At 49.2% G+C, this 25,962-nt stretch overlaps 1 protein-coding gene and 1 long non-coding RNA gene across 2 annotated transcripts in view; one reads left to right on the top strand and one right to left on the bottom strand.

The window, feature by feature from the left end:
* XYLT1 (xylosyltransferase 1) overlaps nt 1-25,962 on the top strand; it is a 301,755-nt gene that overhangs the window by 62,045 nt on the left and 213,748 nt on the right. The gene's annotated exons all lie outside the window — the stretch shown is intronic.
* The window catches only part of LOC139040212 (uncharacterized), a 55,926-nt gene continuing 31,682 nt past the window's right edge, over nt 1,719-25,962 (bottom strand). The window contains exons 2-3 of the long non-coding RNA XR_011494284.1: nt 18,064-18,157; nt 1,719-17,520 (exon numbers count right to left, since the gene is read on the bottom strand). This is a non-coding gene — a long non-coding RNA (uncharacterized lncRNA). The remainder of the gene's footprint in view (nt 17,521-18,063; nt 18,158-25,962) is intronic.

The raw sequence follows: 25,962 nt of genomic DNA, 5'->3' as shown, positions 1-25,962 counted from the left end.
GACCCTTTTAATTCCTCGATGGGCTAGGTGCTGACCTTTTTCACCTGTGGGTAAACTGAGGCACGGGGAGGTTAAATAAGTCAGGGAGGGTGGGGCTGCTGTCTTGTCCTCCAGAGCAGCTGTCCCACACACGGGCCTCGCGGCTGGAATGGTTGCCACCACTGATGTGGTGGGCGGTGTGGGCTCCACCTGTGCCATCCAGCCTCGTGGTCACCAGCCACGTGTGGCTACTGAGCACTTGAAATATGGCTAGTGTGATGAGAAATTGGATTTTTAATTTTATTTCATTTTAATTTAAATTTCAAACCTGATCCAGTTATGGGAAAGCTTTTAAATACAGTTGGAAAAACTGGAGTCTGAGAATTGATTTTTTCATTTGACATTTTTATAAACTCTAAATATGGAGTGTGTATTTCTTTTGCTTTCTTCTTTGTGAGGAAGATTAGCCCTGAGCTAACATCTGCTGCCAATCCTCCTCTTTTTGCTGAGGAAGACTGGCCCTGAGCTAACATCCATGCCCATCTTCCTCTACTTTATATATGGGACGCCTGCCACAGCATGGCTTTGCCAATCGTTGCCATGTCCACACCCAGGATCTGAACTGGTGAACCCCAGGCTGCTGAAGCGGAACGTGTGCACTTAACTGCTGTGCCACCGGGCTGGCCCCCTGGAGTGCGTATTTCTTTTTTTTTTTTTTTAAAGATTTTATTTTTTCCTTTTTCTCCCCAAACCCACCAGTACATAGTTGTATTTTCTTCGTTGTGGGTTCCTCTAGCTGTGGCATGCGGGACGCTGCCTCAGCGTGGTCTGATGAGCAGTGCCATGTCCGCGCCCAGGATTCGAACCGACGAAACACTGGGCTGCCTGCAGCGGAGCGCGCGAACTTAACCACTCGGCCACGGGGCCAGCCCCTGGAGTGCATATTTCTAATGAAACTAGCATCTAAATCGAGATGTTCTATAACGACACCACACCCTCCAAATTCCCCTAGTCCCTTAATGTGCCTCAGCCATGTTTTCTTTGTATGGTCATTTATTCATTCAACAAATACTTCTTGAGCACCAGCTATGGGCAGATGCTGTTGTGCATGCTGAGTGTTCAGCGGTGAACAAGATGCAGCACTTAGACCAAAAAAAGAAGAAAATACTAAAATGACAAGTGTCGTCCCTGGAATTAAAGCAGGATGATGTGATGGAGAGGGTGGTCCCCAGAGGGCCCGGCTTGAATGACCAGAGATGCCATGTGAAAACCTGGAGAGAAAACATTCCAGGCAGAGGGCAAAGGCCTTGAGGCATGAGAGGGGATGGAATATTCTAGAAACAGGCAGAAGGCCAGGCGCACTGGAGCAGAGTGGAAGACGGCGGTGCGGTGTCCAATGGGCTTGAGAAAGAGGCAGGAGCGAGATCCTGCAGGGCTTTGCCATCCAAGGTGAGACATTTAGACTTTATTCCCAGTGAGATGGGAATATTTGATGATTTGCTATTTCCGGTGTTATTTGGTTTTTGATTTGGTAAAGGTCCCTCCGGCTGCTGGGTGGAGACGGGCCCACGGGGAGTGAAAGGTGTTGTGATCTGAAATGCCCGGGTCTTGTCCTCGCCTGGTGGTGGTCCAGATCAGAAGCGGGGGGAGTTCTGAACACATTTGCGTGGTAGATTCTGTTGGACTCGCCCGTGGGTTGGAGATGGCCGGGGGGGGGGGGGCGGGGCATGAAGGAAAGATAGGGATCAAGGTGACCCCTGCATTTTTGGCTTGAGCCCCAGCGTGGCGGTTCTCCCGTTGACTTAGGTACCCTCGTGTTGCTTCCAGCCCGGCAGTATTGTTTTAATTTCCTTCCTCCTCTGTCTGCCTCGCTCTTTCTGGCAGCCGAGAAATGTATATATAGCCACAGCCTCATTGGAGGCGTCTGTTTGGAGTGGAGAAAGTGAAACTTGTTCTTTTTCAGTGGGTTCAGGGCCCTCTGGACCCTGTAACCCCCTCCCCCACAAAGTCTGTCCCTGCGGATGGAAATAACATTCGTTCGGATTAAGAACAGATCTCTTAACTTGCGCTGACTTCCCTGGCGTTCCTCCCCCTGCGAGGAGATGCTGAAGATGCCGAAGAAGTAGGGGGTGAAGTGATTATTTAATTGTGTGCAAATGAGAAGTGAATACGGCTGACAAAGGGCACAAGCGGAATTCTGTAAGAGCAACACCTGACACCATTCTATTTCCTGACTTTAGGGTCTAAATGAATTTCTGCTTGACTAAAAATACCTCAAGAGCTAGGTGGCAGCTTAAAAAGCTGTCGGTAAATTTAAAACAGGTTTGCATGCCGCTGATTATAGCAGGGGATAAAAAGTGAGCAGAGAATTTTCCGCCACACGTTTTTTCTTAACTCCTGGGTCTCCATGCCGTCTTGTATCCTGTCCGCTTTGATTCTTGGGGGGGGCGGTTGGCATGTTGGGTTGTATATTTCACTTTCTGTTTTTCTTTTAACTTGTCAATGGCCAGAGGCTAGGTTGAATGTATTTTAGGCTTAACATCCGTCTTGCTTAAGAGGAGATGACGTGAAAATGTCCTGGGGCTGAGTAGAGAGCAAGTTCAACATGCATCTGTGGCGTCATGTGCCTTAGCTGGCTCCACAGCGCGCTTCCAGGCTACATATTTATCTGCAAGACAGCTCCAGAAGGTCTCTACCTCATTCTCTACCTTCCGGCTCGAGTAGTCATCCTTCTAGACTGTCCTGGAAGTAAACAATCATTAGCCAAAACTAAAAGCAGCCCGTGTGGATCGAGTTTGTTTCAAACACTTTCTGTGCATGGTCGTCGCGTTGAATCCACACGACAACCTCTTGAGTACTGACAGTATTGAATTGTACTTGAGCTCTGTGTTCCTGGAAAAGAGCAGAGGAATCCCCCACCCCCTTGTGTTCTGGAAAACAGCACACTGCAAAGAGCCGTGCTGCTCCGGATGACTTCGATACGATGCACAGGTGCCCCTGTTTACCTGTGGCAAGGCCGGACCCACACCCTCCCAATTCCCATTCTTCGCCTCATAAATGATTACCCACAGTGCTCGTTCCAGCAGATCAAAATTCTTGCTAACTGAACCTGGGTTAAGCTTCTCTCCTCCCACCAGCCCCGGTGCCTTGCTCTCTGCCCCAGCCTGGGCCGGCAGACAGCGCCTCCTGAGAACAGGCCGGCTTTACAGGAAGACGTCTTCTGATCTGTCCATTAACCAACCCTGTCATTTCGTTTCCCCACACCTGGTTCCGGTTCCGGTTCCTTCTGGTCTTATTTCCTCCTCTCTGTAGAAGAAACCCCTACCTTTTGGGTGCTTGTAGAGCTTAGGATCAGAGCGACCCCTGTTGCAAGAGGCCCATCCCCCTATTTGCAGTAGTCCCTTTCTCGCCCTCACAATAACCCTTTCAAATAAGGCCCCCTCCTAAGTCCACACCTGTTGTCCCTTTGACACTGCCTATTATGGGGGGCTCTCCGTTTTGCAGAGAAGGCTCAGGGAGGGGGTGAGAGGCCGAATGGGGAGCTCTGGTCTGTCTGAACCCAGATTCTTTGCCTGTGCTGTTGACAGCTTCCCGAGGCTCCATGTATGAATTTTGGACTTCATTGGAACTCCATCTGGTCCTCACTCTGCTTATTATCTAGTTGGAGAGAGAAGAGACTGGCTCATGGCTGTGTAGCATCTTCATTTTATAGCTCTGGGAAGAGAGAAGCTTGTGCAAGAGCCCTATTTTGTGTACCTGTACTATCAGAACCCCTTGGAGAAGAGAAATAGTGGGGTCAGCCACAAAAACAGGTGCGCTGGATGTTGAGCTCCCAGCTTGGATGTTAGGGAAAGTACTTGGCCCTGGAGAATGGGGACAATGTGACCGTGTGACAATGTGAAAGTGGCACCGCTCTCCCGTGTGGGGATGAGAAAGAGAGGCAAGGAGAAGGGCAGCAGCTGCACCAGTGGCCTTGCCTGCCAGGCTGCTAAGTGCCTTTTCTCCCCTGGGCAGTGGGGAGCCACTGCTGGTCTTTAGGCAGGAGTTGTCCTGATGGAAATGATGCTGCTGCTGCTGCTAACAGCTTCTCCCCGTGTTTTCACAGCTCCTCTCCCAAGGTGCCCTCTCCGAAGGCTGGGAGTGTTTCACAGATGTTTCCTGATTAATCGCCGGCTCTTCTCTGCCAAGGGAGGTGGGGGGTAGCTAATATCCCCATTTTTCAAGGCAGAAAAATGAGGCAGTGAGAACCTCAGGCAGCCCAGGAAGGCAGTGTCAGCACTGGGAGAGATCCTGCAACAGAGTTCCTCTTTCTCTCTTCGCCTCCCAGCCCCCCCCCTCAACCTTTGGGAGTCGAGTCCCCCAGGAGACACTGGTCTCTGCTCAGAGAGGTTCTGATGAGAGTATCCTTGGCATGAGGGACGGAGGAGAGGAATCTGGGCATTGAGTGTTTAGGGGTGCTGGGGTGTGGGCTAACAACTGGGGGTTGGTTGAGGTCATACCTGACTTTGGGCACACCCTGGACCCTTGGTATCCCCTTCCTCTGCTCTCATAAAAGTCCCTCTCAGGGTGTTTAATCCTCCTCTGAATCTGTCAACCTCCCTGGCTGATCTTCGGTGTCCTCCTTGAGGCAAGAAGCCTACCTTTTATAATGTAACCTCAGTGCCTGGTTCCTGTACTTTGGCTTGAATACTCACTCTGCCTTCCACTTGCTCTGGGTGAATCACATCCCCTCTTCTAGCCTCAGTTTCCTCATCTATAAAATGATGGTAACAATCGCACCTACCTCGTTGGGTTGCCGTGACGATTAGATGAAATAACGCACGTCACGTGCTCAACAGTGCCTGGTACATTACAAGCGCTTACATTTAATAAATTATCCATGTTCTTATAGTAGGGGTTTAGAAATAAACAGGCTGGATTAGTGCTCTAAACTGGCTCGTGGATACAGGTGCACGTCCTTTGAGCAATTGACGTGCAATCCGCTGTAATTTTAAAGAAAACAGGCGTGCTTTTTTCTTTCTGGTTGGGCTTCATCATGCTTTGTTCCCAGTACCTGGGCCCCTCCACCTCTCCATCAAGCCTTTAGTAATGCATAAACAAGGCTTAAGCTGCTATTTAAGGCAACTCTGCTGTTAATCCTTTTGTAAGAGCAAATCCTTTTGGAATGCGAATAACCTTCTCTCCCCGCCCCTCACCTCTTCCCTTTTGCTCTCATTGTGTAGACTCAGGGTTTGCAATTTTACTTCTTTTAAGGTAGGGTCATCCATGGATTGCAAGTCTGAGATTCAGAGCTGGAAGGTGGATGGCATCTTAAGAGAGGGTCTGGTCCGACATCCTCATTTAAAAGACGGGAGAATGGGGGGTTTTACACATCTGGGTCGTGGCAAAGCAGAGGCTCAGCCTGTGTCTCCAAAAGTGTGTTTTTTTAGCTGTTACATCAGTGACATTTTTTCTTTCAGTTGTCAAATATTTATTTTAATCTGGCAAGTGATACTGCTTTTTTCCCTGTAAACATACTAATATGAATAGTAATCATATTGAGCTTACTTTGTCCTAGGCTGTATTCTGAGCACTTGTCATGAATTAACTGTCCATGTTTTAGCTCCTTTCCCCCTAACATATGGAGGTTTCGCTCATCAGTGTGTTTTACACATGGGGAAACTGAGGCACAAAGAGATCAACCCACTTGTCTAAGGTCAGACAGCTAATAAGCAACGGTTCACTTCAAAGCTGGTCGATTTCAAGTGCTTCTCTACTGCCTAAATATACTGCCATAAGGTTTTATTTTTTTTAAATAGACATATTTCAATAAAAAATGAGAATTGGTTGAAGCAAGCACTAAGTTGTGTGGGTGCTAGAGAAATATGGCAAGAATCATGAAACTGGTGTAAGCATTGGAAGTCTGGAAATGGTACAGGGCACGCTATATTATGGCAGAGACGCGTTTAGCAGATTTTCTGGGGAGGGGCCTGTTTGATGCTAAGTGCTGTGTCAGGTGCCAGAAACAGACGAGGGTTTGGAAATGAATCAGGCCTGAGAAGGCCCTGCCTTCATGGAGCGTGTAATCTCGTGGAAGAGAGACAGTGGGCAAGAGAAGAGATGAATAAGACCCTGCAGGCTGTGGGAAGTGCTCCAGGAAGGCAGACTGTGTGTGTGTGTGCGTGCGTGTGTGTTTCAGGGACAGAGTAGGGGACCTACTTTCACTGGCTTCATCTCTCTGTCACCTGTAGGAAGTGGTGACATTTCAGAGGAGACACGAAAGGGACACGAACAGGTCTGTCTTTGCATCTGGTTCTCTCTTTGCCCCACCATTTCCTCTTTGAACCGTTAAGTCAATGCAGAGAACCTTCAAGTCCGCGTGTTTCCGCAGCTGCTGCATCCCTCAAGGACTCCGCAGTCACCTGCGATCAGGCCTCCTTCCAGGCCTAATGCTGGGAACGGGCTGGCACCGCCTGACACCCCTCTGTCCGCTGGAGATTGATACGCTCTGCTCGGGTGATTTATTTTTAGCTTTCTCTGTGAGAGAGGCAGTGAAGACATGGTTAGTTTATTATTAAACAGAACCATTTATTCATCCGTGTCTTTACATATGGGTGATGTCAAAGCGAAGTGAGATGGGTTTAGAGTAAGGAGTTTTACTCAAACTCGAAGCTGCTCCCTGCTCCCGGCTAAATGCTTTTGCTAAATAAAACAGCGGGCGAGTGTCTATTTCTGGCCAAACTTGCAAAATTAGATACCTCTGGAGCAAGGCAGGTGGAGGCAGAGTGTGGCGGCCACACGGGGACTAAGGACGCCCACACCCCATCTGAAGTGGACAATTGCTTCTCGGCTCTGGCCGACTGGAAGTGGGGACCCAGTGTGGCCAGATCTCCTGATTTTTCAAGGAAGGTTAGACACCTTCCTTGAAAAGAATTTGAACACACGGTCTCCCTGAATTTTAGCTGTAGGCAACTGATTAAACATTTTGAAAATGCTTTGCAGGCCTAAAGCAAAATCTGTCTGAGAGTCAGCTTCAGCTTCTGGGTGACCAGTTGGTGACCTCTTGCGTGAGGACCCCCGAAAGCCAGGCCTGGCAGCTGAGAAACCGAATGGGCACAGGGTCTTTGAGAACTTGGCGGGAAGTGAAGGGGAAGACATTGACAAATCACCTGTTTCCCGGGGACTGGCTGTGCAGGGCTACCTCCTTCTCTCTGATCCGCTTCTGTTCTGATGCTGTGGGCCCAGAGCTGGCCAGTCCTTGAGGTCTCCCATGGACCAGCTCTGATGCCTCAGCCATCCTTTTAGGAGGCTTGCCAATGATTGCAGACATTTCCTTAGTGCTTTTTCTGAGCCGGGGCTCCCTGCCAAGTGTATTCCATACATCAGTGGCTTAGGTGACTCTCCTGATAACCCCAGCAGGTAGATCTGGTGTCCTCCCACCTATGGATGGGAACTGTGAGGTTCTGAGAGGTCAAGAGCTTTCTTTAGGGTCACACAGCACACACAGGGTCACACACACAGAACATCTCCAGGGCCTGAGGTGTGGAAAGATACTTAACGACTCTCTCCCTTGACGTAGCCAGTTCTTGATTCAACTCTTAAAATTTGAATGTTCCTTTTGTTTAAGCCATTCATCCCATCACTGCTGTTCAAAGTCAACTCTTGCTGTGCGGGGCCCATCTGTCAGACACCCTCTTTGGCTCTGGGAGAACAGGCGTGGGTGAGACGCAGCCCGTGGCCCTCACGAATCTTGAGGAAGATCGGTGCCAAGAACAAAGTAATTACCAAGTGCTTGTCATCGGGGATGGTGGTGACAGCCGTGAGCTAGGAAAGGAGGGGGTGGTCAGCGTATGGTTAGGGGGCCAGGAAAGGTTTCGAAGGAGAAGGCTGAATTGAGTTGGGAAGGATAAAGAAGAATTCTCTAGGTGGGCCAGGAGGAGAAGGCATTCCTGGCAGAGGGACTGGTCTGTGAGCTGCCCTGCACCGAGCGACTGGGGTAGAGGCATTGTCCCTCCCCCTCGGAGCCTGCCTGTGTCTTTCTTAGCACCTTCCAGGGAAAACCTGACCCTTCTCCATCCACCGGATTGTTGGAAGCGGGCAGGCGTGCCTCGGAGCAGGCAGCGAGGCGTACCTTTGTCTTGGGAGACAGGATTGTGTGTATGCGGATTTGGAACCCATCCTGGCATCAGATCCCCTCGTTCGAATCCTGGCTCTGCCAGTTACTGTGTCCTTGAGTAGTTGCCTCCCCTCTCGGAGCCTCATTTTCTCCCCTGGGAAATGAGATGAGAGTAACTCCCTCAGGGGTCGCCAGGAGGCAACGCACTACAGCCCCTTGCACAGGACTTCCTGTTTAATGTGTCCATCATGGGGACTGGTACCACCCGGGCTGGTGCGTGGGTGTCCACACGGCCCGCACCACCCTGGCTGCCTCCTGGGGGACAGATGCTTGCAGAGCAGTCACATTGGCTCCTCCGGAGTGCATTGGGCTGCCGAGCTCACCTCCCACGGGCTGCGCTGGCCACACGCTCAGCCAGCCCCACCCCGGGTTCTGAGATGCCACCTTCCCCCTGTGACTGGCTCTGCCCGCCGAGCTTCGCTGACACAGTGGGACTGTGAAATCCCTCAGATGCGTGCTGTCCAACACCGCGTCGACTAGGCATGTGTGGCTATTCACATCTAAATTAAAGAAGATCAAATAGAAGAGAAATTCAGTTCCTCAGTTGCACCAGCCATGTTTCAAGTGCTCAGCCCACCTGTGGCGGGTGGGTACCACATTGGACAGTCCAGATACAGAACATACCTACCATCCTAGAAAGTTCTATGGGGCAGTGCTGCCTTAGACAATCCCTGGGGCCTTAAAACACTGTTTGCTGCATCTGGCCCTCGGAAGAGCTCTCTGTGTGCCTGTGATGGGGGACAGTGCTGCCTGCACACCCCAGAGATGAAGGACAGTGTGCCAAGACTGGCCTCGAGCCCCTTCTTGCAGCCTTGTGGTTGAAAGTGGCTTCTGTCCTGTAAGTCCAGCCTTAGAGAGGGCCTGGCACATAGTCGGTGGTCACTAGTCATTGATGGAGGGGCCTAGCACAGTGGGTAAGAGCATGGATTCTGGGATGATCCGGCCCTGGTTCAAATTTTGGACAAATGGCCTCTCTATGCCTCAGTTTTCTCATCTGTTCAAAGAATACGAATGATGCTTCATAGGCTTGCTACGGGAATTAAATGAGATACGGTTTATAGAGAATTAAGCGCAGGGCCCAGCGCGCAGTCAGAGCTCAGTAAATGACAGCTGTCATCATTAGTAGTTGAATAAGGTATTTCCTAGAAGTCTTCCATTTTCTTCTGTAGTGTTTGCCTGAACCTAGAACCATAATTTCATAGACTGTCAGAGCTAGAAGTTAGAAACGTTCTAATCTAACCCCGTTATTTTATTTTATATGAGATGTTACTTTTATAAGTTCCCCCTTTTTTTAAGTTGAATAGCATTAAATAGTTTTGAACAACATTTTTCGGGTCCAGCTTTATTGAGGAATAACTGAGTTGTGATAAACTGAACATACTTAAAGTGTACAATTTGATGACATCGTCACTGCAATAATTGGGTGATGACCATCACGCCCAGAATTTCCTGGTGCCCCTTGGTAATACCCACCCACCCCCAAACCCATTCCACAGGCAGCCACTGGTCTGCTTTCTCTCACTATAGGTTAGTTGACATTTTCTAGAGTTTCATATAAATGGAATTATAGAGTACGTAGTCTTTTTTGTCTGCCTTTTTTTACTCAACATACTTCTTTTGAGATTCAGCCATACCGATGCTTAATAATTCACTCCTTTTTATTGTCAAGTAGCATTCCATGCTAAAGATGTACTGCAGTTTGTTTATTCTTTCATATTTGAAAATTTGGGTTGTTACTCCCATGGGAAGTTTCCAGAAGAAAACCAAAGTTATTCCTAATTCCCCTGCCCCAATAATCCCTAATGCATTTGCTTTTTTAAAAAGTGTGTTTAATAACTAGGTAAAACCTCTACATGAGCCCAAAGTCAAATCTACAAAACAAGACGCATTTGAAGAATTCTTACTTTGATCCTTGTGTCTCCACCTTCTTCCCTCCCTTTATCCCTAAGTACCACTTTTTATTGGTTTTTGCTGTATCCTTTCATTTTTTCTTTCAAATATCTCATTGTGGTGTAATGTGCATAACATAAAACTTACCATCTTAACCATTTTTAAGTGTACATTTCAGTGGCATTAGTACATTTACATTGATGTGCACCTGTCGCTACCATCCACCTCCAGAACTTTTTCATCTTCCCAAGTCCAACAGAAATTCCATACGCGTTAAACAACAACTTCTCGTTCCCTCCTCCCCAGACCCTGGCACCCACCATCCCGCTTTCTATCTCCGTGAATTTGACTATTCTAGGAACCTGATGTAGGTGGAATCACACAGTATTTGTCTTTTTGTCCGACATTTCCCTTAGCGTAATGTGTTCCAGGGTTCATCCATGTCTAGCATGTCAGAATTTCCTTCCTTTTTGAGGCTAATAGTCCATTTTATGTATATGTCACCTTTTGTGTATCCATTCATCCTTCAGTGGACCTTTGGGCTGATTCCACCTTTTGTCTATTGTGAATAATCCTGTATGGAACATGGGTGTACAAGTTCTTGTTCAAGTCTCTGCTTTCAGTTCTTTGGAGTGTATACCCAGAAGTGGAATTACGAGGTTATATAGTCATTCTGTGTTTAATTCCTAGAGGAACCGCTGTACTATCCTTCCATTTTTAAGTGGCATTTGCCTTAATGAAAGGAGTATAAGCATGAAACGAAAATGCACCCATGAAAGAAAGATATAAATTAAGTAGAATTCCCTTTCTCTCCATTCTTCCAGTCTCTCTTAAAAGAAATCATTGCTAACAAGTTCCTGGATGTTCTTCCAGGGGGAAATGCCAACGTTTTAAGTGTGTCTTGAGAGTGGATGTGTGTGTGTGGCTTTTCTGGATGCAAGTGTGAGAGCGCGCGTGTGTGTGTGATGGAGTCATATGCCTCATTTTAAAGATGGGAGAACTGAGAGTCTGCACTTGGCGTCTTGCCTCTCCCCAGGATGATGTGAGCTTCGGAAGACACCGAGGTTCAGAAATCCCCACGGTGCCTGGCGCACAGAATACCTTCTCTCCATCACCTGGCGGCCCCAGGACACGCCCAGCGGCCTGCCGCACATGCGCAGACCTGGTGTGTCTCCCCCTGGCCCCACCCACCGCACCTTAATTTCCCTCCAGCAGCCTCCCGGGGATAGGCTTGCATTTTCTCGCGGTCACGGTTTGCTCAGGAGCCCTGGGCATCACTCCCTGGAAAGACTGCACTAACCTAGGGGGGTTTTCCATCTCGCCGCCGGCCTTTCTGATTCCAAGCTGCCCATCAGAGGTTGCAGATTCCCTTAGAAATTAGCAGGTTGGGTTGAGTTTTGGAGAAGCTGCTGCCAGATGGGAACTCTTGAGGGTTTTCTTCTATATATAGCCTTGCGGGTGCGCTAACTGAAGTTGGCACGGTTTATTTTAGGAGGTAACTCCCTGGAGCCGGGCACGCCGGTTGGGCTGCCCGCCCCGGGGCGGGGAGCATTTGAAAGATTGCTGAGACTGACATCCTGCAGGAAGATGTGTGGCCTCTGACCCCAGATCTGGGAGGGGAAGACGCACTTTGGGCTGCGTTCTGCTTTATTTCTGGGGGTGACCCTGAGAGGCGGTTGGGAATTATACCCATCTAACAGATGGAACAGTTGAGACTCAGCACCTTTGCATGCGCCTGCGATTGTCAAGCGGTTGTGACAAAGCTGAGATATGACGGGGGATTTTCCAGTCCCTTGTTTTGTATCCCTTGTGGCAAAAATTAAGTTCTTTGGAGTGTTCTGTGCCTGGGAAAATGCTAACAAGAAAGTAGAGGGTGGAGGTGGGCTGCAATTTGAGATTAATAGGACGTTGTGTCAAGAGCTTGGACCCTGCAGTGAGACCTGGGTTCAAACCCCAGCTCAGCCTCTTTCTGGCTCTGTGACACTGGAGCACTTATTTTACTGTCCTGAGCCCCACTTTTCAGCTGTGAGCTGGGGCTATCTGCCTTACGGTGCTGTCGTGAAGGTGAAAATGGGAATTAAGAAGAGTTAAGGCGCATCAAGTACCTGGCACATAATAGGTGCTTAGTAAATAGCAGCCATGATTGCTTTATTAGAAGGAGAGGAGTCCTTTAGCTGTGTCTTCCTAGAAATTACCTCAATTAGAAGGAGGTGTCTTGCTGGAATACTAACTAGGATTTTAGGTTAAATTGTGCAGCTGTGCATCAAAAGGGCTACGTTTTGGAAAACGGCCGCTTACTGGTGATCCGGCCAGAAGGAAACTTCGATCAGATTTCTTTGCCAGGGCCTGGCCTCTCTGAGCAAATCCAGTAGACATCATCAAGACTACAGAGTATCTTGGTTAAGTGGTGATAATATTCAAATGATTTATTTTAATTAAAAATGTCTTGGAACAAGCGAACACCCATTTGGTGTGGGACCCACAATCTCTTTACCTCTCTGTCTGTCTCTTACACACACATTCTCGCACATAGTGTTCCTCCAACAGTGATGACGTTTATTTTTAATTTCACAGGAGACAGAATCCTCCTCAAAGTTGCCTACTAGATGCTTGGTCTGTAGGGTCTTTGTGGCTCCTTGATTCTAGAACTCGGCCGAGGTCAAGCATTTCCTTTCCTCCTTCTGACCCCCAGGAGGCTGATTCAGAACCGCCGTTCAGTCTCCCGCTTCTAAGAGAGGCGGTTCCAGTGTGAGTTGGAGTGCTCAAGACTCGCAGGCATCACGTGGGAGAGCCAGAAATAGGAAATAAGTCGCGTCTGGGTTTGGGGGCCTCCCTGAGCGTTCTGGTTATCTTTGGAAAAGGGAATTATGGAAAGGGTGGAGTGACAGCGATCGCGTGCAAGGCACAGCTTTCCCAGTGGGGCTGTGTGTGTGGGCAGCGGTGCTGGGGTGCTGGGGGGAGGGGACAATGAGCCAGCTAAGGGGTTCTCAAAGCCCTTCTCCCAGGGGTGGAGCAGGCTGGCTGTCCCGCCAGACAAGGAACCGGGACTTTCTGTCTCACTCCTGTCAGGGGAAGCTCCTACCCTCTGGACTATGGGATGCGGTCGTCCTATCTAGCTGAGAGCAGAGGGCTGGCCAGCTGGCCTCCTGAGGTGCCAACAGGCTGAGATCCTGTCATCAGTGTTCTCACTGAGGTCCCCACGAACCCCCTCCTCCCCTACAGTTATTTCTGGGTGAGATGTACAGAAAAGCTCATTCTCTTACAGGGCAGCAGGAGAGAAAAAGTGTGTCTTTATTCTCGTCTCCCACTGTTCCCTCTGAGTATCTCCATTATAGCAATTATTTTAGAGGGTTAAATAAAAAGAATTAGGAGGACGGTGGGGGGAGGAAGAGGATGTCATTTATTTGGCACTTACTGTATACTTGACACCCATTGTCTCTCTCATTCCTCATAACAACTATATCGTGTATATACTGTTATTGTATTATTATTATTATCCTCGTTTTAAAAATGAGGAAACCAGGGGCCGGCCCTGTGGTGCAGCGGTTAAGTGCGCATGTTCCTCTTCGGCCGCCTGGGGTTCGCCGGTTTGGATCCCGGGTGCGGACATGGCACCACTTGGCAAACCATGCTGTGGTAGGTGTTCCACATATAAAGTAGAGGAAGATGGGCATGGATGTGAGCTCAGGGCCAGTCTTCCTCAGCAAAAAGAGGAGGATTGGCAGCAGATGTTAGCTCAGGGCTAATCTTCCTCAAAAAAAAAATTAAAAAAGGAAAAATGAGAAAACCGAATTGCAGAGGTTGGATAACTTGTCTGAAATCCCACTGCTAGTAGTTGCCAAAACCTTTGCCCTTAATCCCCATTGACTGCCCTCCCAGGGCAATTCTTCCCCTCCCTGACATCTGGCCGGTTTGTGCGCTCCTTAGGTTGGGCTGTTCCTTGGTTATGATTTTCTTTGAAAGAAAAGAAAAGTCACCAAGTCCATATTTTAGGCCCTGCGGATGCAACCGTGAGCAGGTGAGAGATCACCCCGTTCACTTGAGGACTGGCCCCTGGTGTGAGTGCTCTGGTGCCGTGCGGAAGGTTCTAGCGTGGCTGGGTGCAGTTGGCTCCGGTTTTCTGCCTCTGTCCCCACAAGTCAGGGTTTCTCACCCTCACACTACTGACATTTGGGCAGGATAATTCTGTGTGGTGGGGCCGTCCTGTGCACTGTAGGATGTTTAGCAGCATCCCTGGCCTCCACCCACTAGATGCCAGTAGCACCCCCTCCCCAAACTGTGCCAGGCAAAAATGTCTCTAGACATTGTCGGATGTCCCAAATAACTCCTGGTTGAGAATCACTGGCCTGGATCGTGAAGGCACAGCAGGATGGCCCTGGGGAGCCCCAGGACAGCACTGGCTGTGGTCCAGAGCTTCTCCCTCTCTGTGCACCGCTCAGGGATGGGCTCAGGGCCCGGGGAAAGCACTCGGTACTCAGTGCGAATGGTACTGATGCTCGTGCAGCGATGACCATCCCTCCTTGGTGTTGTCTCCTTCGCCTGCACACACCCTGCAGGGACACCAGTGGTCCCCGCTTTTCAAGGCTGGGTCTTCAGACGTTATACCTCAGCGCGTGGCATTTGCAGGTAAGGTTCGTGCAGGCTTCTTTACCTGAAGTGTGGAAATTCGGTGCCAGGCTATGTGAGCCAATGGCAAAGCCATCCACCAGGCCAGCGGGGATTTAGTTCACGGGCATCAGGCCCCAAGAGCACGTTCTAGGCCTCTCTGGAGCCTGGGCTCCCCTAGGCCACTGACCTACCACATGACCAGCCTCAGCACACTTACTGCATTTCAGGTTTCATCATTTCCCAGAGAGCCTTGTAAGTTAGCAAACCACTAGCAAATTCAGCTTCGTGTTGCCTATAAGACTTGGAGCAATTTGTTTTTCCAAACCTCTAGTAAAATCTCTCCTGTTTGTTAAAAAACAATTACCTTCAACAAACATATAAAAATGCCCTGTGTTGGGGCCGGCCCCGTGGCCGAGGGGTTAAGTTCGCGTGCTCCTGCTTCAGGGGCCCAGGGTTTCGCTGGTTCGGATCCTGGGCGTGGACATGGCACCGCTCATCAGGCCACGCTGAGGCGGCATCCCACATGCCACAACTAGAAGGACCCACAACTAAAATATACAACTATGTACCGGGGGGCTTTGGGGAGAAAAAGCAGAAAAAAAGAAAGAAAGAAAGAAAATGCCCTGTGTTGTGGGGATGTGTTGCCCTGTGGTTTGAAGGGTAAAATGCAATTAAGAGCATAGGCTCTTGACCAGACTGTTTTCAAGTTCAGACCCCCCACTTCCTGGCCGGGGAATCTTCAGAGAGTTATTAGCTAATCTGAGCCTTGGATTCTCCATCTATAGAAGGACTTAGAATAGTATCTACTTCGTAGAGACGTAAGGATTAAATGAGTTAATGCTTATATAGGGCTTAAAGCCTTGCCTCGTGCGTAGTAAGTGCTCAAGAAATGTTAGGCATTATTACAGAAGGATTTGGAGTCACACACCTAGGATTCGAACCTTGGTCCCACTCCTGACCTGCTGTGTGACGTCAACAAGTGTCTTTACCTCTCTGAGCCCATGTTTTCCTTATATGAATATCCATGTTGTGGTAGGTAGAGTGAGTAACTTGTTCCAGTTTGGAATGTTCCTGCTTTTAGTACTGAATACCCGTGTCCTCAGTCCCAGGCAAACTGGGATGGTGGTCATGGGGTTGAAATTAACCAGAGGACAGAGCACATAGTAGGTGTCAGTAAATGGGGGCTTGAAAGAAGTAGTATGTAGGAGTAGTAGTGGAATCAGTTTGGTGGGGGGTGTGTGTGTGTGTTGGGGGGATGTCTTTGCTCTTCATCTCTTTCAACCCACAAATGCCTGTGACATTGTACTAAACCATAGAATTCGGGATTGCAAATTGGCGTTTGTCTAACCAGATCGATTTTTTTGGTTTGTTTTTCTAGACAGAAGAAAGACATTTTATCAGACTTTAATATGCTACAACTTATCACCACCTGATGTTTTCTTTGTCTGTAACAGTCACGAGGAGGGGATAATTGGCAGAGGTTGGTAGGTGGTAGCAGCCTATGGCTCAGACTGTGTGGGATGTGTTAGGATCCCTAAAAATGGGAAATAGATGTTACTGGAAAGTCATCTTGAAAATCTTTGGCGTGTTGGTTCACTGAGTTGGTTTTTGGAGGGGCCTTTGGGTCAGTGATGGAAAGCCACGACTTTATGATCTCGGTCGTAGTCTTGAAAGCTGGCTGCTAACAGAGACCCATGTCCGTCCACTCTAAACCTCGTCGGTGACTCTCCGATGCTCTCTGGATAAGATCCAGGCCCCACAGGGCTCCCCAAACCAGCCCAACACCAGCTCCTCCCACGGCGCCCCTGCCCCTCACCCCTCAGCGTTCTAGGTTCAGGCTTGTCTTTGTTTCTTAAAGAGTATGTGTGCCTCTCCACCTCTGAGCCTTCGTTCATGCTGATCCTTCTGCCTAAAATGCATATCCTCTCTCTCATCTCAGACAAGTTGGCTCTTGCTCTGTCTTTGAAGCCCGGTTTAATTCTCACTTCCGGAGTCTTCCAGCTCTCCCGTCCTGGGTGAAGTTCCTCTGTTTCACGTCCTCCCCTCATCCTCCTCTTTGGCAGCATGTAGCACAAATGTAACTAAGTCACTAATTTTGTCATCAGTTTGATACATGATGATCGAATCAGTCCCTATTCTGTTTGTCTCGTTAGACCTTACGTGTTCACTGAAAAGGCCACAGTGGTCGAATTTTACAGGCATCGTGAGAGGCTGGAGAACAGAGTGTCTGGGCACAGCTCTCCTGGATTTGGTCAAACTCTGGCTCCAAGACTTCATAGCTGTGTGACTTTCAGCATGTTACATAACCTCTCTGAACCCAGTTCCCTCATCTGTAAAAAGGGGGCTGTAAAAATAATGGTCCCTCCCTTCTAGGGTGGTTGTGAAGATTAGGTGAGTTAATACCTGTCGGTGGCAGGTAGTATGCGCAGTGTATGTTGGTGCCGGTGGTGGTTGTTACCATTAGTTCTACTCCTGGTACCAGTGATCCTCTTGAGAAATGCAGCCAGTTAAAGACAGTTTTGAAGGAGAGACAGTTAATTGTTTGTGCCACATTGTGACTTTGTTGTATTAGCAAGTTGTGGCATCCAAAAGAGTTGTCTCAAGCCTCAGTTTCCTCCTCTATGAAGTGGGGTCAGCATTACCCGACCCCCATTCCTCACTCACAGGGTTGGGGTGAGAATCCAGAAAGATGGGGCTGTGGACGGCCAAGCTCAGCTCGAGGCACACAGTAGGCACTTTATGGAATGCAGTGGTCCAAGCACTGGGAGAAAGCGGCTAGTGGCTCCTCAGATGCCGTAACCAGGGATGCTTGAGCTGAGCGTGAGATCTGAGAAGCTGGACTGTAAATCGGGCTCCCACAACAGCTCTGCACAGAGAGGACTGCTTCCCTGTGATTTAAAACAACACAAAACGAAGAATAATACCGGCTGATCCAAGGGGCTGGTTTTATATATGGCAGCTAACGAGATAGCAGGACAAATAATTGGAGAATGCATTGGCAACAGACACGATAAATATATCTGCGATTATATATTAGCAGCTCTCAAACGGCTCATCATGCAGCGAGTATGCGTGAGGTCAGGAACGTGTTAGAAAACAGGTGTTGTTTCGGTATGTTCCAGCCTTATGGCTCACACTTCTTAAAAGAAATATTTCTTTGATGATGATTATGAACTAGACGTTATTCTAAGTGCTTTACAAATGTTCATTCCATCAGTTCTAACAGCAGTCCTGGGAGGTAGGTATTATTCTTATTTCTATCTCAGAGATGAGGAAACTGAGGCGCCAAGATGTTAAGTAAGTTGCTCAAGGTCAAACAGAGTAATCAGCTGAGCCAGCGTTTGAGCACAGGTCATCTGATGCACGAGTCCAGCTTCTCAGCATGGACGATATGATGAATGGAAATAGGTAATTGAATGAAAAATACCCACCTTCTGGAACGGGCCGGACGAGCTGTCCTCGCTCCTGATATCTACAGGTCTCCCCTTAATGGCAGCTATACGATTTCCCCTTGTCTCCTGGATTCTGGAATATTAGCATCGAGAGAGTTTTAGCCCTCCATTCAATGGAAGCCATACCATCTCTTCTTTCCACCTTGGACACTGTGCCCACCCCCCTTCACACCCTCTTCCCCAAACTGCTTTTCTTTGACTCGGTTCAAATGTGAGTCGTTTACCATACCTGCTGAGAGCAGGGTCTTAATTAGCCTTAATTTTTGAAGTCTGCAGCTGTAAACTGTGTTGAAAAGATTGAAAAGATTAGCGCGCTAGTAATAAGATAATTGTCCCTGAGAAATGCTGTTCGCATGTAAACACAGTTAGCGTGTGAAATCGGAACAACTGTAATATTTCCCCCTTTTGGTGTTTAAAGATGCTCCTGCGTGAATAATTATAACCAAATGCAAAGTGCAGAAGTGGAATGCTGCGCGCTCTTTTCTTCTTTCTTGCTTAGGTCAGAGCTCTGGAATAAAGGTCAGCTTAGCACAGTCTCTCTGGCGGCTGCCTTCCCCTCCGCCAGCTGCCGTTCGAAGTTCGTACCAGAAGTGGGGCAACTCAGGGGGGATTGCCCAAAATTAGGGATGGTCGCAAATGAAACCTCCAGATCCCTCTGCAGCCTTTTAGAAAGGCTTTGGATGGAAGAGACCTCATATGCATGCATGTGAAGGCTCGTAAATGCATGTGTGTGCGCACACACTTGCACACACACTCACAGAGCTGAAGAAGAACGGTCCCGGGCGCCTACAGCAGAGGCAGGTGCAGTAAAACCCCAATCCACTGTCTTCAACCTGGAAAAGCTGCAAGAAAGTATATTGCACCTGCCGTCACTCTCTGAGGCCTCCTTGTTTCTGCTGAGTTTCTGTATCCTTAGATAAACTGGGAACTTCTTTCCTGTTACAAAGTCGTACGTGTCCTATCTTCCCAACAGACCATGGCTCGTCAATGTGCTACATGTCCTATAAAGGCGGACCTCTCTGCTTCCTCCTCTCAGGCATTAGCCAGTCAGTAGGTTGAGCTCGTCTCTTTCTGCTCCGTCTTTCGTTCCCAATGCTCGTCTCTGTGGCGAGGGCTTGTCTTGACTTGCAGTCAGGGAAACCTCCTAAAGATCTAAGATGGCCGGGTTCGGAGCCTTCATCTCTTAGATTCCAACTCACCATGACGGGAGGTTTAGTTGATTTGAGTTCAACAAGATTGTACTGAGCGCTGTCGAGGTGGCAGTCCCAGGACTTCATTAAGCATAAACACAAAGTAGATCATCCCTGGGGCCGGCCCAGTGGTGCAGCAGTTAAGTTCACACGTTCTGCTTCAGCAGCTTGGGGTTCGCTGGTTCAAATCCCTGGTGCCAACATGGCACTGCTCCTCAAACCGTGCTGTGGTGGGCGTCCCATGTATAAAGTAGAGGAAGATGGGCACGGATGTGAGCTCAGGGCCATTCTTCCTCAGCAAAAAGAGGAAGATTAGCAGTAGATGTTAGCTCAGGGCTAATCTTCCTCAGCAAAAAGAGGAGGATTGGCGGCGAATGTTAGCTCAGGGCTAATCTTCCTCAAAAAAAAAAAGAAGAAGAAGAATCGTCCCTGGCCATGGGAAGGCGGGACAAGTTGTCAAAATACAGGGAGAGAGGAGAACACTGGACCCCCCCCCAGCCCTACTTGTGGGGGTGGACTCTGCTCCTGACCCAGTGTCCCTGGGTGTGTGTTCATATACTCTTCTTGAGTCAAATTGTCCTTGGATCTTTGCTTCACAGGCAGCCTACAATCCATAGCCCACACTTATCTCTAATCCCAGGGCCCCTACTGAAAGTGCTGGGTCTAGATAAACCGGAGATGGCCAACTCCACCACCCATAGAGGCCATGCGCGCAGCCTAAGTGAGGGAAGCGTGTCCTGCCGGGGTTGGTGGGGGCAGGGTTTGGCAAGCTGGGGGGCGCCCGCCCCTTCTAAGAGGGACCACCGCTCCTCAGATCTGGACAGAGGTCTTACAGAGGCCATAGATTCATGTTGCCAGTCTTTTACTTTTCCAAGAAATGCCAGAACTTCACAGTTCTATGTGAAACCTCCCGAACTTTAGGTGTTGGCATCCTGTGTCGCATTTTTCTTTTTGAAAACATGGGGCCGCGGACTGATCCAAACGTGTCTGAGCCGAACACTTCCTGTAGGTCCCCAGCTTTCAGTTTTCAACCCGTGTCATAAACCCTTGGCGACGATGTTCTCCCTCTGACTGCAGAACAGAGGCTGCTGCCAGGTCGTCAGTGATGAGCCCCAGCGCATCGTGCACCTGCTCAGCTTGAGACCCCAAACGTAACTTATGTCTTGGTTCTCCAGCCCTTTCTCCTCCTGCCTCGCCCCCTCCGCACAGACGTCTCAATGAAGTTCATAGGAAGGGAGCACATCCTATCCTGAATAGATCCTACAGTTATGCCGAGCATGTCATCACGCGTGTGAGAGAGGGTCCCCTAACCCCAGTGCAGAAAAGTGTCCAAATAAAAGGGGACCATTGTCGCCTTGGGGTCAGCGAAATAACACTGAGCCCAGTGGCTGTCTCCTGAGCGCTGATTATCGCTTGCTTGGGATCTCAGGCTCTTGCCTGACCTTGGCACGGGGTCTGGTGAATTTGGCTTTCTGGGTGTAGAATGGGTGGTTTGAGAAACAAAGCCATTGAGACCGAGTTGAGCAGAGCCCTCTATTCACTGATGAAAGGAGCTCATTGTACGAAATCGGCGTGCCCCACCGGACCCCCTTCCTCTGGCACCCCCCTCCCTGCTCCTTTTCCCCAGCTGGGACTTTGTCAGCGGCCCACAGGATGCTCTATCCCAGGATGCGCTTTCTTCCCATCTTCCTGTCTCGGCAGCTTTGGGGCTGCCCCGTGCAGGAGGAGAGCTGGGCTTGGAGCCCCTGCGCACGTTCTTGGCTTCCCAGCCAAGTCTGTTGTCTTGGGTGATGAGAGCGCTTCCTTCCGGGAGAGCTGGGAACAAACAGCCAGTTCACGGGCAGCTGCATGAGGTGGCTGTGCAGGAAGCGAGAAAGCAGTGGGCGCTGGGACCGTCTTCCTGTTCTGCCCTCCGCACTCGGCCTCGCCACCCCCCGCAGCCTCCCTGCCTGGGTCTGGCCGCTCCCTGAAAAGTCAGGACCATCGAGCTCCAGCTGGAGGCTCATAAATGAATAAACTGCAGTGCTCACCTTGCTTGTGGACCGTTAGAGCTTTTCTGTTGTGACTCTCGGGTCATCGGCTCCTGAACTTTCCTTTCTTCCGACTGGAGGGGAGTGTGGGGTCATATTGAATAAGCTGCCCAGTAGATAAAATGGTGCCTTCTTTTGCGGGGAGCAATAGAGTACGGCAGTTAAGAGACGGGGGTCACAAACTCAGATGCTTCCACGGCCCAGCCCAGGGGGGCGGGGTGGGGGCTGTAGCCAAGAGGAGGGTGTGTCCCCATCTAAAGGAGGCGGCAGGTACTCAGCTGCAGTGGAAGCCATGCCAGGCTGCCTGCCCACTTGGCCAGAGCTTCTGACATTGTAAGGAAAGTCAGAAATCTGAGTATTATAAAATTACTCAATTTTTAAATGTCGGCAACTAGTTAAAAAAAAAAAAGAAAAGAAACAGCATGGTGCACTGTGTCGGTCAAACCATACCACATCCAGGAGTTTTGGTTACTTTTTAAAAAAATTTTTTAGCAAGATAGGAAGGTGAAACAGGCGTGGCTCTGGCGTTTGGGCGAGTCTTATAACCTTTCTGGCCCTCAGTTTCTTCCTCTGTAGCTTGGGAACAATACTGCATGGTATCCGTGGTCTGGAAACAGAGGCAAGTACCTAATGTCATCAAGAGCATCTCCCAATGGTAAAAGCATAAAATAAAATCATCCATGTTTCCAGAGTTTATGGCTGTACCGTCAGGATGGAATGAGCATTTATTGAAATAATGCACTAAATGGCTAAATAAGGGGTTTCATGAGGATTAAATGATAGCCATCATAATGGCCGTTATCCTCAATGCTGTCATGGTCATTACCACCGTCTTTATATTAAATATAGAAGAAACCTGGGGAGGCAGGAAGGAGGCACTGAGTCTGCAACCTCCTGACTTGGGCGCTGACTGTCTCTACGGGAAGCCTCTGCCCGTCTGTCCCCTGCGGGCCCACCTGCCATCCAACTCTCTTCCAACCTAGGAAGGAGGCTCCTCTGTTCCGAGGCACGGCCTGGAGGCTGGGGGTGCGCCCCCTGCAGCTGATGCTGAGCCAGCCCTCCACTCATCACCCCGAGCCCCGCGTCGTGGAATCCGCTTTCTCCCCCGGCTTGAATCAGCAGTTCTGTGTGTGGCCTCTTGGAAACCTTCCAGACGTGGAGCACTGCTGAATCACAGTTTTCCCAGAGCTGGAATTTGCTATGCTTTGAACAAAAGATGTCCCGCTTAGAGGCTCTTGTGAGGGAGCCCAAGAAGAGGAAACGAAGAAACAGAGAGGAGCGAAGCACCTAGAAATTTATTTTGGCCAAAAAGGATGAACCCAGGTATTGGTGTCAAGAAATTTGGATTCTAGACTGGGTTTGGATATAAGCTGTGTGTGGCCCTTAGGAAATTCGCTTTCCATCCTGAATCTCGTGTGCCTCACCAGCAGATGATAGGTTTGACTCAGGTCAGGGATAGAAGGAAGCTGCATCTCCTAGGAAAACCAGAATCTACTGGTAATGTCTGCTCCTAAGGCTGTATTGAGGATTGGAGGCTGAGTAATCGCTTAGTAATATCCGCCTTGGGCACCAGATGGGGAAGTCATCACTCTCCATCTCCAAGCCTGTTTCTGGCACTCACAGTCTTGAATTCTGGGCCTCAAATCTGAACCATTTCCCCGTGGAACAGAAAACCCACCCTGCAGTCCCAGAAGGTGTAGAGCAGAGCATCGTGTTTTTGGAACTCTCGACAGTGTGTGTAGGACGCTTGGCAGCGTTGGTTCCAGTTGGGCTGCCTGCCGTCTTGGTGACCACAGCAAGTGGGTGCAAAATTGGTAGGTGCTGCAGGCTCTGCCTGGGAAAAACTAATTATTGGGCTCAGCTGGAGATGTAGCTGGTATTCTAAGCTCCAAGAAGGCTTGTGTCCAAACGGAGCCTGGGTGGCCAGCTCCAGAAGGACGTGGAGCCCTGGAGAGATCTATCGACACCTCTTGTCTGGCTCTGTTGGGTGGAGGCTGCATTTCTCAGTGTATTCTTGGCACGTGGCGTGTCTTGTTTCTGGTCTGGAATGCCTTTGAGCTGTGAAAAGCAGAACACTGTAAAGTGCTAGCCCTTGTCCTCCAGGAGGAACTAACATTTGTGGCTCACGCACTCTGTGCCAGGACCAAGTGAGTCTTTAGAGTGGCTGCGTGAGATGGTTATTATTATTATTATTACTGTAAGGAGTTAGGTCATTAATCTGAAGACCTGTAGCAAGGCAATGGGAAGATCTGGTGTTAGGAGCGTGGGATCCAATTCCGTGCTCCATCGGGCTGCCTAGTACCAGCTGCTCGTGGAACCATGAGCTCTGATTTAGTGATTCCAATTCATGATGCGATTGTTCCACTGGGAAGCAGCATGATTTAGTGGTCCAGGAGTGCATCCTCGAGGGCCAAGCTGTCCTGGTCCACCACTTACTAACAAATTACTTTGAGCAAATTACTCCTCCTCTGAGCCTCAGTTGCACCATCTGTAAAAGGCGGCTATGAATACCTACATCCTAGAGTTCTAAGGTATAAATGGGATAGTTCTTACAACCCACTCATAATAACGCCTTGAATTCAGTATGAGCCCAATCTTAGCTACTGTTTACATTGCTGTTGATATTGACCAGCCATGTGACCCTAAACAAATTGCACGAATGCAGAGAGTGACAAATTCGGTTGCTGGCAGTGGCCGGGCAGCAGCCACTCAGCCAGGAGCTGTGTTGTCTTACAGGAGTGCACATGCAATGTTGCTAAATCTCCTGTTTTTTTTTAAAAGAGAAGTGAAAAATCTGAATTTGCATGTGAAGTATCCTGGCTTTAAAACATTGCCAGCGATCGTAAATAGTTCATCATTGTCACAGGCTAAAAAAAAACCCCAGTGTGAATCATCCATGGGCCACCCGTTGGCCACCCCATCTTAACACTTCATACCTCGAGCCTCTAATCTTTCAGGTAGGTGCATTCAACACCTCGTAGTTGCAAGAATTGTAATTCTGTGTACTTGGTAAGGAATTACAATACCTCCTGAGGCACACACAGAACAAAGTGTTACATACAACAGTTGGCAACCGTTTCTGCTCAAAGGTGCACACCCTAGGCTGGAGAAGGGTTAAAATAATTCCCAAGTTTTCATGTATCTGGTTTCTCGTATCTTCTAAGGCTGTGGATGATTAACCAACTCCCAGAACGAAAGCTTTATTTTGAGGTTTTGTTGCTCAGTTTGGGGGTCTGGACTAGGACATGTGGAGGAAATGCAGAATAGTAAAGATTCCTCTAAACTTTTACAACTTTTCGTAGAAGAGAGACAGACAGAGCAAGGAAAATCCAGCCGGTTTGAAGGGCCCAAGCATATCTGCTGCCATCTGTCTAAAGCAGTCAGTTCTTCTGCCCTCTCAGTGGGGTTTCTCTTCTCTCTCCTGAGTCCTGTTTGAAAGGCGAGTTTGCATTTTCCAACAAGGTGAGTGCTGTGTGATTCTGGCCTGTCTCCGCATTCCAAATGCAGCCTTTCTTCCAGAACAAGGGGAGCTCTGTGTTGCTGGCACCCCTCCCTCCTCCCCCCCATGCCACCTGCTCTGCACGTGCCCTGCCTTCGTCGCAGGAGCCGCCGATGTACGAGATAAGCTCGCTGAGAAATCCCACGTGGATGTCTGGACAGACGGCCCCATTGTGTGAGCACCTCAATTGCTGCACTAGATCTTGAGAAGGGGTCAGACATTCCTGGGGACAGAATGCTGGAAAGAGGAGGGTGGTGACTGGGTTCCTGGGGCAAGAGGGTACCTTCAGCATGTAAGTGGGGAGAAAGGAAGGGAACCCTGCTAGAGACTGGATGTTTGTGTCCCCTCAAAATTCATATGCTGAAATTCTGACTCCCAGCATGACGGCTTTAAGGAGGCGGGGCCTTTGGGAGGTCATGAGGTCACGAGGGCAGCGTTCTCAAGGATGGGATTAGTGCCCTCATAAAAGAGACTCTAGAGAACTACTGCACCCTTCCTCTAGGCAAGGACACAGCAAGAAGACAGCTGTCTGTGAACCAGGAAGCTCTAAGCAGACACTGAATCTGCTGGTGCTTTGCCCTTGAATTTCACAGCCTCCAGAACTGCGAGAAATACATTTCTGTTGTTGATAAGCCATCCAGTTTATGGTATTCTGTTATATAGCAGCCTGAACAGCCTAAGACACACCCGTCATGGAGGTGTCTTAGGGGCACAGAGCGTGAGCCCCGGAGCCCACGCATGCATCCGACATGCGGCTGGTCGGGGTCCTGTCCTTGGTTTCTCACTGCCTGTCTTTGTCACTTTGCATGCTTTGTTTTGTTTAAATTACCCGTGATACAGTGCAGGGGTTCTCACGCTGAAGTATATGTGAGACTCCCCCAGGGGTGTTTAATAAAAATGCAGATTCTTTGGATCCTTGCCCAGGGATCCTGATTCAGTAAGTTGGTACTTTTCAAAACGCCAGGATATTATTGGTGAAGGGACCAGTTTCTGGCAGCTTACAAAGTTGAGCACCCGTCCTGGCTCCATCCCTTATCAGCCCTGTGCTTTTGAGCAAATTATCCTCACTGAGCATCAGTTATCTGATCTGTAAAATGGGCAGCATGGTACCTCCCTTGGCAGGATCGCAGGTGTTTCCTGTGCTTGGCATACAGTGAGC

This window comes from Equus asinus, chromosome 14 (genome assembly GCF_041296235.1).
Source record: "Equus asinus isolate D_3611 breed Donkey chromosome 14, EquAss-T2T_v2, whole genome shotgun sequence".
NCBI lineage: Eukaryota > Metazoa > Chordata > Mammalia > Perissodactyla > Equidae > Equus > Equus asinus.
The sequence above is the reverse complement of the archived record's forward strand: the minus strand, read 5'-3'. Positions and strand labels throughout refer to the sequence as shown.